Raw genomic sequence first — 11786 nt, forward strand, 5'->3', positions numbered from 1 at the left:
CTATCTGGCTGCATGAGGGATTTCAGGTTTCTGTGTGCTGGGTATTATGTGATCAGCAGGCATCTGGCAAACTACAGGAACTGTCACCTATGTTATGTTCGTTTAAGTATACTGACAATGACCACTTATTTTGTGACTTTTTTTTGCAGGAAGACGTGCCGAAAGAAATCTGAAAACAAATGATACATCAACTTCTGACAGAGCCGCTTGATTCATTGGGACTTGAATATCAGCAGCCATTCCAATCAAGAAGACATGGTTGCTTTTGTTTGCTTGAGAGATTTTGGACACTGGTGCGGCAGGAAGAATACTGAGACACCGAGTGAGGGAGATTCAGTGCGCTGACTGTGAAAAGTGCTTTACACCATTTACTCAGCTTGGGGGTATCAAAGTCTCATCCCTGACAGTGGGGATAGACTATGTCCCCGTTCTGATTGTAATTTCAAACCCAGACCAACACAAGGAAAGCTCCCCCAATGGGAAACTGTGGAAATGTGGGGACTGAGGGAAAGGATTCCCTTCCCCATCCGTGTTGGAAACCCACAGACGTAATCACAGCGGGGAGAGGCCATTCACCTGCTCGGTGTGCAGGAAGGGCTTCATTCGGATCAGCCAACTGGAGACGCACGAGTGGGTCCACAAGTGAGAGAAGCCATTCACGTGCCCCATGTACGGAAGGGGGTTCACTCAGTCAGCTGCACTGCTGACCCACCAGTGGGTCCACACCCACTGATACATTGAAGAAACCTGTTAAGTCTTTCATCTTTTAAAATGGGTTCCAGATTTCGGTTCATTAATCTGTAAATCCCAGAACTTCTTTTTAGTAATATTCTCCAGGTACAATAATGTTTTATAAAGGGAGGTGACACCTGAGTTCAGATAACGCATGAAAGCTGTGAGTTTAGAGTCGTTCTGTATCACAGTCTTGAGTCAGACTTTTTCTATTTCCAAACATATAATCCTGCAAATGCAATTCACCCCAAAGACTTCTATGTGTGAGTGCATTCATGAGACAGAGCGTCTGAGTGTGTCTGTGTGTGTTTGCATGCTGGGTAAAGTGTGCGTGTAATGGTGTATAATTGTGTGAGAAGGTGTGTGCATGGATGAGAGTGTGAGGGATGTATCCATGTGTGTCTGAGAGAGACCCCTGTCTATCAGAGAGGGTCTGCACGACCGTGTGAGGACTTGTGTGTGTGTGTGTGTGTGTGTGCGTGTGTGTATGAGAGAGAAGAGAGAGAGAGAGAGAGACAGATTCAGAGAGAGAGATAGGGTTTGTGTGTATTGTGGAGCTGGTTCTCCTGTAGTGAGACATGAATCCAAGGTTTCAGCTGAGGTCATTCTCGTGTGTTCCAAACTTGTTATTAGCCTCTGCTCGGCCACTAGAAATGATTAAGCAGTTAAGCAGTTTCACAACACACACTAGAGAGGGCAAGGTGAAGGGCTGATGTCTGAAACGTTGACTCCCCTGCTCCTTGGATGCTGCCTGACCTGCTGTGCTTTTTCAACACAACACTCTCGACTCTGATCTCCGGCATCTGCATTTCTCACTTTCTCCTCATGGGCGAGGTGGGACTTGTCTTTTATTCACTCATTCACTCTTACAGCCTGTCCTTGGTTGTGGCCCAACTATGCATCCTGAAGAAGGGCTTATGCCCGAAACGTCGATTCTCCTGTTGCTTGGATGCTTCCTGACCTGCTGCGCCTTTCCAGCAACACAATTTCAGCTCTGATCTCCAGTATTTGCAGTCCTCACTTTCTACTCAGAGAATAGGGCCCGTCAAAGATCAGAAAGGCGGTCTTTGTGTGGAGCCACAGAAAATGGGGGACATACTAAATGAATACTTTGCATCAGTATTTACTGTGGACAAGGATATGGAAGATATAGACTGAAGGGAAACAGATGGTGACACCTTGCAAAAAGTTCAGATTACAGAGGAAGAAGTGCTGGATGTCTTGAAACGGTTAAAGATGGATAAATCCCCAGGACCTGATCAGGTGTAACCAAGAACTCTGTGGGAAGCTAGAGAAGTGATTGCTGGGCCTCTTGCTGAGTTATTTGTATCATCAATAGTCACAGGTGAGGTGCCGGAAGACTGGAGGTTGGCAAATGTGGTGCCACTGTTTAAGAAGGGCGGTAAAGACAGTACAGGGAACCATAGACCGGTGAGCCTGACCACGGTGGTGGCCAAGTTGTTGGAGGGAATCCTGAGGGGCAGGATGTACATGTATTTGGAAAGGCAAGGACTGATTCGGGATAGTCAACATGGCTTTGTGCATTGGAATTCATGTCTCAGAAACTTGATTGAGTTTTTTGAAGAAGTAACAAAGAAGATTGATGAGGGCAGAGCAGTAGATGTGATCTATATGGACTTCAGTAAGGCGTTCGACAAGGTTCCCCATGGGAGATTGATTAGCAAGGTTAGATCTCAGGGAGAACTAGCAATTTGGATACAGAACTGGCTCAAAGGTAGAAGGCAGAGGGTGGTGGTGGAGGGCTATTTTTCTGGCTGGAGGCCTGTGACAAGTGGAGTGCCACAAGGATCAGTGTTAGGCCCTCTACTTTTTGTCAATTACATAAATGATTTGGATGCGAGCATAAAAGGTACTGTTAGTAAGATTTCAGATGACACCAAAATTGGAGGTGTAGTGGACAGCAAAGAAGGTTACCTCAGATTACAACAGGATCTGTACCAGATGGGCCAAGGAGCTGAGAAGTGGCAGATGGAGTTTAATTCAGATAAATGTGAGGTGCTGCATTTTGGGAAAGCAAATCTTAGCAGGACTTATACAATTAATCGTAAGGTCCTAGGGAGTGTTGCTGAACAAAGAGACCTTGGAGTGCAGGTTCATAGCTCCTTAAAATTGGAGTCGCAGGGAGATAGGATAGTGAAGAAGGCGTTTGGTATGCTTTCCTTTATTGGTCAGTGTATTGAGTACAGCATTTGGGCGGTCATGTTGCGGCTGGACAGGACATTGGTTAGGCCATTGTTGGAATATTCCGTGCAATTCTGGTCTCCTTCCTATCGGAAAGCTGTTGTGAAACTTGAACGGGTTCAGAAAAGAGTTACAAGGATGTTGCCAGGGTTGGAGGATCTGAGCTACAGGGAGAGACTGAACAGGCTGGGGCTGTTTTCCCTGGCGCATCAGAGGCTGAGGGGTGACCTTATAGAGGTTTACAAAATTATGAGGGGCATGGATAGAATAAATAGGCAAAGGTTTTTTCTCTGGGATTGGGGAGTCCAGAACTAGAGGGCATAGGTTTAGGGCGAGAGGGGAAAGATAGAAATGAGACCGAAGGAGCAACTGAATCACGCAGAGGGTGGTACGTGTTGGAATGAGCTGCCAGAGGAAACGGTGGAGGCTGGTACAATTGCCACATTTAAGAGGCTTTTGGATGGCTATATGAATAGGAAGGGTTTGGAAGGATATGGGCTGGGTGCTGGCAGGTGGGACTAGTTTGGGTTGTGATATCTGGTCGGCATGGATGGGTTGGACTAAAGGGTCTGTTTCCATGCTGGACATCTCTGTGACTCTATGATTTTGTCTGGCAGCTCAACGTTTGTCTATCTATTCCCCAGGGTGGAGGAAGTCCCAAACTAGAGGGGTTTAGGCTGAGAGGGAAAAGGGTTAAAAGGGACCGAACGGGGGAACTTTTTCACACAGAGCGTGGCATGTGTTTGGAATAAGCTGCCAGAGGCAGTGGTCGAGGCTGGTAGAATTACAACATTTATAAGGCATCTGGATGGAGGTATGAATCGGAAGGTCTGAGAGAGATATGGGCCAAATGCTGGCAAATGGATCACTAGGTTAATTTAGGAAATTATGTTGTCGGCGTGGACCGAAAGGTTTGTTTCTGTTCTCTGCAACTCTATGACTGTATTTCTACATATTCTGAACCAATTTCACAAGACTAGGAATCGGCCATTCCAAGCTTACCAGCTGTCCTCAACTGTGGCCTAACCGCACAGATTTCAATGCAATTTTCAGAAAGATGTCTGCAGCTTTTTTAAACATTTGAATGTACTTTCAGACATTACTGATGTTTCTGAATACATTATTTTAGCTATTATCAATGTTAAAGGTCAGACATTTCTCACGCTTCCCTTCCCCACCCCCACCCAAGGTCGCCATCACCATCCATTCTCTCTGTCTATCATTAGAAGGGTTTAATACAGCGATCAAAGAGGGCTCGAGGCACGAGAAAGGACGGAGTGAGGGTACTCAGAGTGAGATTGGAGGGGGGGGGCGCGGAGACTGGGGGAAGAAAAAGAGAGAAAATTGGCAGGAGACCAGAGCATCGGGGGTAGAGAATGCATGGGGTACACAGGGTGGGAGCAGACAGAGAGAATGTGGTGAAGAGGATTGGGGAGGAGAGAGAAAATGCGGAGTTGAAGAATGTGAAGCGAAAGAAATTGGTTGCAGAGTGTGGGGAGAGAGAATGGACGGGGCAGTGGGTGGGGAGAGAATGGACGGGGCAGTGGGTGGGGAGAGAATGGACGGGGGCAGTGGGTGGGGAGAGATTGAACGGGGAGCAGTGGATCATGACAGAATGGAAACGGGGCAGTGGGTGGGGAGAGAATGGACAGGGGTCAATGGGTGGGGAGAAAATGGACGGGGATAGTGGGTGGGGAGAGAATTCATGGGGCAGTGGGTGGGGAGAGAATGGATGGGGGCAGTGGGTGGGGAAATAATTCATGGGGCAGTGGGTGGGGAGAGAACGGAGGAGGGCAGTGTGTGGGGAGAGAATTCATGGGGGCAGTGGGTGGGGAGAGATTGAACGGGGAGCAGTGGATCAGGACAGAATGGAAACGGGGCAGTGGGTGGGGAGAGAATGGACAGGGGTCAATGGGTGGGGAGATAATGGATGGGGATAGTAGGTGGGGAGAGAATTCATGGGGCAGTGGGTGGGGAGAGAATGGACGGGGCAGTGGGTGAGGAAAGAATGGAGGGGGCAGTGGGTGGTGAGAGAATTCATGGGGGCAGTGGGTGGGGAGAGATTGAACGGGGAGCAGTGGATCAGGACAGAATGGACGGGGCAGTGGGTGGGGAGATAAAGGACGGGGATAGTGGGTGGGGAGAGAATGGACGGGAGCAGTAGATAGGGAGAAAATGGACGGGCGGCAGTGGGTGGGGAGAGAATGGACGGGGCAAAGGTTGAGGTGAGAATGGTCGGGGTAGATGGTGGAGAAAGAGAGCAACAATGAATGGCGGGACAAGGTGGGGGAGAGAAGGAATGGATGGGGGCAGCGTGTGGGAGGTGAGAGAAAATGAGTGTAAGGGAAGGGACTGGATTGGGGAAGGCAGAGGGTGGAGCGATAAAGGGAATGGATGGGGACAGAGGGTGGATGAGGGACTGGACAGAGGGCAGAGAGGCAGCAATAGAATGGACGGGGTGGGGAGAGTGGCAGGTGTGGGAGAGAGAGAAGGGACTGGTAGGTTAGGGTAGAGAGAGAGAATGGACAGGGGATGCTATGGGTGGCAGTGAAGGAATGGACAGGGGACGCTGTGGGGATGATTGGATGGGGAGGTGAGAATGCATCCCACCCACTCCCAGCATCCCCTTCTCTGCACATGTGCAGTGCAGACTTTTCTGAATGACACGAGAGACGAGTCTGGAACACTGTGTGAGTGCAGTCACCCTCACATCCTGGCATCAGCAAACCACTGCCTTTCTGTTTTAAAAACTAAATAACGATGTGGGCTATATACTAAGGATGGCGAGACATGGCTGAGAAACTGAACAGAGGGTCAGCACTTTCAGGAGAGGGGAGCTGGGCAAAGGCAGGAGGATGGAAGGATGAATTTGGGTTGGAATACATTGAAAGATTTAGGAATTGAGAGACAGAGATTTCGGGTAGAAGAAAGAGAAGGCTGTTCTGTTCAAACCAAAATTCTCTCATCCTATTTTCTGCCTTGCACTGACAGCAGTGATCTGTTTTCTCAAGTTATTAGCAGAGGAGGATTTGCTTTTCAGGCATGGACAAGAAATTTAGTCAGGGCCTGAATATCAGCAGTGTTTGAATCCAGGAGGGGTAATGTTTGTCTGCAGGAAATGAATTCAAATATCAACATGCATTGAGAATCCCCGTGAATACACGCAGCCTGCGTGGGAGTACTCAAGGGTTCTAATTGCGGAGAGAACTTTAATTTTTCAGCGAAAAGTGTTCTCGCTATAGACGAGCCCTTCATTGGATCGTTGAATCTGCCGAGTAACAACGACCCCTGCCCCGTGGAAACTCTGTGGAAGCAAATTGAATTCCTCAAACTGATTGGAGTGTCACCAGGATTGGGGAGAAGCCAATTGATTGCCGAGAGCTGGAGAGGGGATTCCTCGCAGCGCCAGGGACCTGGGTTCAATCCCACCCTCACAGTGACTGTGTGGATTTTGCACTTTCCTACCCCTCCCCCAACCCCTGTCCGCGTCGGTTTCCTCTGGGTGATCGGGTTTTCTCCCATGTTCCAAAGATGTGCAGGCTAGAGTGGATTGGACGTTCTAAATTCAGGGATTAGCTGTGGGGTTATCGGGTGGGTCGGGGGGGGGGGTGGGGGTATGTTCTTCGGAGGGTCAGTGTGGACTTGGTGGGCCAAACGGCCTGTTTCCACAGTGAATCCCCCAACGTGTCTGCAGCCTGGCTTCCAGCTCCATCTCTCTGTGCCGAAGGTCCTCCAGTATGTGTATTCCTTCGTTTCCAGCACCCAGAAAGTCCCACCTTCTGCAAATCGAAAAACAAGTCCCACCCCGCCCACTCCAATGTGTGTTGTGTAACTGCTTAATCATTTTTAGTGGCCCAGCAAAGGCTGATAGCCAAGTTCGGAAACCAGGAGGATGGCCTCAATCGCTACCATGGGTTCATGTCACATGACAGGTAACCCCACTTCACTGTTACGCTCTCTCTGTCTCACTCTCACACACGCACATATTCACACGCTCGTGCAGTGCCTTTCCGACAGGCATGGTCTCTCTCAGACACACACTAATACGCCCCCCACACTCACACCCACGCATACATCTTCGCACATGATTACACTCCATCACACACACACTTTACCCAGCCTGCACGCGCACATACACACTGTCTCTCTCATTCATGCACTCACACATTTGGGGTGAATTTGCATTTGCAGGATTATATATTTGGAAATAGAACCAGTCTGACTCAAGATTGGGATACAGACAGACTCTCACCTCACAGCTTTCATGCGTTGTTTGATGTGAGGTGTTACCTCCTTTTATAAAACATCAAGTTTCCTGGAGAACGTGACTTAAAAGAAGTTCTGGAATGTACAAATTAGTGAACCGAAATCTGCAGCCCATTTTAAAAGATGAAAGATTTAACAGTAATCTCGGTTTCTTCAATATGTCACTTATGTTGCATGACAGTCTAATGTTTTTGCGATATATTCTGTGTCTTGTGATTCTACACCACAGCTACCTGAAGAAGGAGCAGCACTTCGAAACCTAGTGTTTCCAAATAAACCTGTTAGAATATACCCTGGTGTTTGTGAGATTTTAAAACTTTGTTTCCAGTGAATACAGCCCACACCTCCCACTGTTGCCAGTAAACTTTGCAATTTCAATGAAACAATGAACCAGAAGTCCTGAAAAAATATACAGTTTGGAACAATATTAGCTACTCATTCACTGGTCCTTCTGAGACATGACATTAGTGCTGGAGGCTGAAAGAAATGAGCAGCTTTAAAACAAAAACCTGTTGGACCTCACAGAGTCTAAGCCGGGCGGTAAGTTCAGGTAACCTTTACTCCGACCCTATTTTGTTACAGCTTCAGATTTCCCCAGGAAAAAGGCATACAAAAAGTAGTTTTTAAAGAAAACACCTCCAGGTCAAAGTGCACCCAATCCCCCCACCCCACTTTCTTTGTTGGTCAGCTGAGTTGTCCGTTTGTAACTGGATCCCTGGTACAGCCCGGTAAAACATGCAGCTGGGATGACTGAGTGAACTCTTTCCCGCAACGGCAGGTTCCGTCACTAAAAAGGACATCAGTGAATCAGATGGTACTTTTTCCCCCTAAAAGTGGTTTCATCCTGAGATTCTGAAGTCCAGATGACTGACAGAACTCCAATTCTGCAATCTACCGCAGTGGGATTCGAACCTGGGACGCCCCAGTGCTGGGTTGATCGGAGCACTTGGCCATCGCTCCTTTCATGTCCTTGCGCTGGCACGTGAACTCGATGGCGCCGCCGCAGGTGGGAGGAGCAGATGAAGCCATTTTGGAACTTACAGCAGGTGAATGGCCTCTCTCCAGTGTGGACCCACTGGTGGGAGGGTAGTGCAGCTGACTGAGTGAACTCTCCCCAGCACATGGGGCACGTGAATGGCTTCTCTCTGACTGAACCCCTTCCTGCACACTGAGCAGGTGAACGTCCTCACCCCATTCTGAATCCGTCTGTGGGTTTCCAGCATTGATGGGGAAGGGAATCCTTTCCCACAGTCCCCACATTTCCACGGTTTCCCCATTGGGTGGAGCTTTCCTTGTGTTGCTCTGGGTTTGAAATTACAAACAGAGCGGGGACATTGTCTTTCCCACTGCGAGGGGTGTGATTTTAATTCCCCAATCTGAGTAAATGGTTTAAAGCACTTTTCACAGTCAGCGCACTTAATCTCCCTCACTCGGTATCTCAGTATTCTCCCTGCCACACCAGTGTCCAAAGTCTCTCAAGCAGACAAAAGCAAACATTTCTTCAGGACCATGGGGGCAATGGATGACGTATCTGACTCCACCTACTTGTTTCAACTGGACCTCACAGCTTCTTCACACATCCCAATTCAGCTTTCTCATTGTCATGAAACCGGCGTATGGGTACAATTCCTAATCTGCAGGAATGAGAATATTTTCACTGTCTCGCGTCAGTAAATGTCCCTGAGAACATCAGAGTCCCGTCACAGCGCTGTCAGAGGAGGGGAAGCTGAAAGAGACCCACATGCTGCTCATGGGCACATTTCACTTTCCCCAACTCACCGCCCCAACCACTGCGGCTCTTGGGAGTGGAAAGGGAACAAACACCAAAACCCAGTCTCAGCTTTGTAAATCTTCAGGAAATAAGAAAACTGTACATCCTTTTGGATCTTCCATCGTGGGCTGACAGCGTTGATTTTAAATGGCTGTCCAGTCAGTGTCGATTCGTTTTGGCTGAAAAAACCTTCCTTATCTCATCCCAGCATTTCTTGCCACAGAGAACTGTGCGGCAGATTTCATGTATATATTTCCTTGTATAGTATTTTGTAAATTACATTCGTTTTCTGGTTGTTTGTATCGGGTATTTCAGGTTCATGAGCCGCTGTTTAAGTTGTGTTGGTAGGTTTGTGGGCTACCATGATGCTGAGAGGATTGAGTTCTCCGGACATAATTTCCCAGATGTCTTTATTGTAAAGTAATGTGGCTAGGGTTTCTGCAGACGTTGTGTCTACTTGTGTCAGTTTGTTGATGTGAAATTGGCACACTGAGTTTATTGGGTCGGCAAAAATGAGGACTGCAGATGCTGGAAACCAGAGCTTAGATCAGAGTGGTGCTAGAAAAGCACAGCAGGTCAGAAAGCATCGGAGGAGCAGGAAAATCGACGTTCCGGGCAAAAGCCCTTCATCAGGAATAGAGGCAGGATCCCTCCAGGGTGGAGAGATAAATTGGGGCTGGGGTGTGCTGGGCCAAAGGTAGCAAAAAGTACAATAGATGAATGGGGGTGGGGATGGAGGTGACAGATCAGAGAGGAGGGTGGAGCGGATAGGTGGGGAGGGAGATTGGCAGGTAGGACAGATCATGAGGACAGCGCTGAGCTGGAAGGCTACAATTGAGATAAGGTGGGGGAGGGGAAATGAGGAAACTGATGAAGTCCACATTGATGGCCTGGGGTTGAATTTACCCCAAGCGGAAGATGAGACGTTCAGCCTCCAGGCATCGAGTGGGGAGGGAGCGGCGATGGAGGAGGCCCAGGACCTGCATGTCCTCGGCAGAGTGGGAGGGGGTTTGAAATGTTGGGCCATAGGGCGATGGGGTTGATTGGTGCCGGTGTCCTGGAGATGTTCCCTCAAGCGCTGTGACTTGACTCTGCGAGGAGTCGCCAGTCTCCCCAATGTAGAGGAGACTGCATCAGGTGCAATGGATACAAGAAATGACATTGTTGGATACACAGGTGAAAGCCTTCGAACGACCACGGCCCGGATTCGATTTCTGGGCAGGGAAGTAATTTTCAGTAGATCTATCAGGCTGTGTTTGCCATTCCCTGGTGGTCTAGTGGTTAGGATTCGGCGCTCTCAGCGCTGCGGCCCGGGTTCGATTCCCGGTCAGGGAAGCTATTTTCAGAGGGTTTATAGGCTCCCCGTTCTTCGTAATTGCTCTATACAGTTATTTATTGATCTTCGTAGTTCCTGGGTGCTGCAGTGTGTCGTGGCTCGTTGAAATAGTGTCCTGATTCAGATATGTTTGTATGTGTCGGGGTGATTGCTTCTGTGGTTAAGTTCTTGGTTCGCGTGCATTGTTTTCCGATAGACGCTGTTTTGAATTTACCATTGACTGTTCGCTCTCCTGTGACATCTAGAAATGGCACTTTGTTGTTGGTCTCCTCTTTTGTGAATTTTATGCCAGTAAGGATATTGTTGATGGTGTTGTAGGTTTCCTCTAATTTGTTTCAGTTTTTGATGACAAAAGTGTCATCGCTGTAGCGGACCCAAAGTTTGGGTTGGATCGTTGGAAGGGCTGTCTGTTCGAGTCTCTGCATTATTGCTTCTGCTAGGAATCCTGATGCTGGAGGTTTCGTGCGTATTTTGTTGATTTGTTTGTCGGGCTTGTTATTGAATATGAAGTGGATGGTAAGGCACAGTTCCACGAGCTTGACAGTGCTATCTTTGCTGATGAAGTTGATGCTGTGTTTTTGTCTTTGGTTCTTCGAGTAGTGTCTTCAGTTTTCTTTGGCCACGTTGATGTTAATGGATGTGAACAGGGCTGTTATGTCAAAGGACAACATTAATCCATCCTTTTCTATCTCAGTGTCTTTGGTGTTCAGGAATTCTTGGATGGAGTAAATGGAGTGGAGTGAATCTTCGACTCGGTGTTTTCGCCTTCAGTAGAAGCCTTTGACTAGTCTGTATATTGCTGTTCCAAGTCGTGAGACTATGGTCTAAGGGGGGCTCCTCGTTTGACGGGGAGGAGAACAACAACAAAGCGCCATTACTTGATGTCACAGTAGAGCGAACAGTCAATGGGGAACTTCAAACTGGCATCTACAGAAAAACAACAGACCCAAACCAAGTACTTAACTGCAGAAGCAATCATCCCAACACCCACAAACGAAGCTGCATCAGGACATTATTTCAACGAGCCACTACACACTGCAGCACAGAGAAACTACGAAGAGCACAAGAGAAATACGTATATAGTGTATTTAAGGAGAACGGGTCCCCAATAAACCCTCTCTGCCGATTTCTCATTGATGCTTCCAAGGTGACTCTCAAAAATTCGGTTTATCCCTCCATTCTTTCCTGTTTGTTTTTTGTGGGTTTTGAAAGCTTTCCCAATCCTCTGACTGAGTATTGGAGTTGGAAGGTTGTGTTGTGGTTGTACAGGACACTTTTTAGACCACTTTTGAAATATTGTGCACAATTCTAGTCTCCCTCCGATCAGACGGATATTGTGAAATTTGAAAGGGTTCTTAAGCACCAAAGGGTCCACAGAGATGAAGAGGCCCTTCTGCTGCCCTGAGTGTGGGAAGGCCTTCAGTGATTCCTCTGCCCTGCTGACGCACCAGTTGGTCCATACCGGGGAAGGATGTTCTC

The 11786-nt window shown here is 48.1% G+C and overlaps 1 non-coding gene across 1 annotated transcript; it reads left to right on the top strand.

The window, feature by feature from the left end:
- Positions 1 to 10234: 10234 nt before the first annotated feature.
- trnae-cuc (transfer RNA glutamic acid (anticodon CUC)) lies at positions 10235 to 10306 on the top strand. Its single transcript has one exon. It is a non-coding gene; the product is annotated as a tRNA-Glu (tRNA).
- The last annotated feature ends 1480 nt before the right edge of the window (positions 10307 to 11786 follow it).

This window comes from Chiloscyllium punctatum, chromosome 36, assembly GCF_047496795.1.
Source record: "Chiloscyllium punctatum isolate Juve2018m chromosome 36, sChiPun1.3, whole genome shotgun sequence".
Lineage (NCBI taxonomy): Eukaryota > Metazoa > Chordata > Chondrichthyes > Orectolobiformes > Hemiscylliidae > Chiloscyllium > Chiloscyllium punctatum.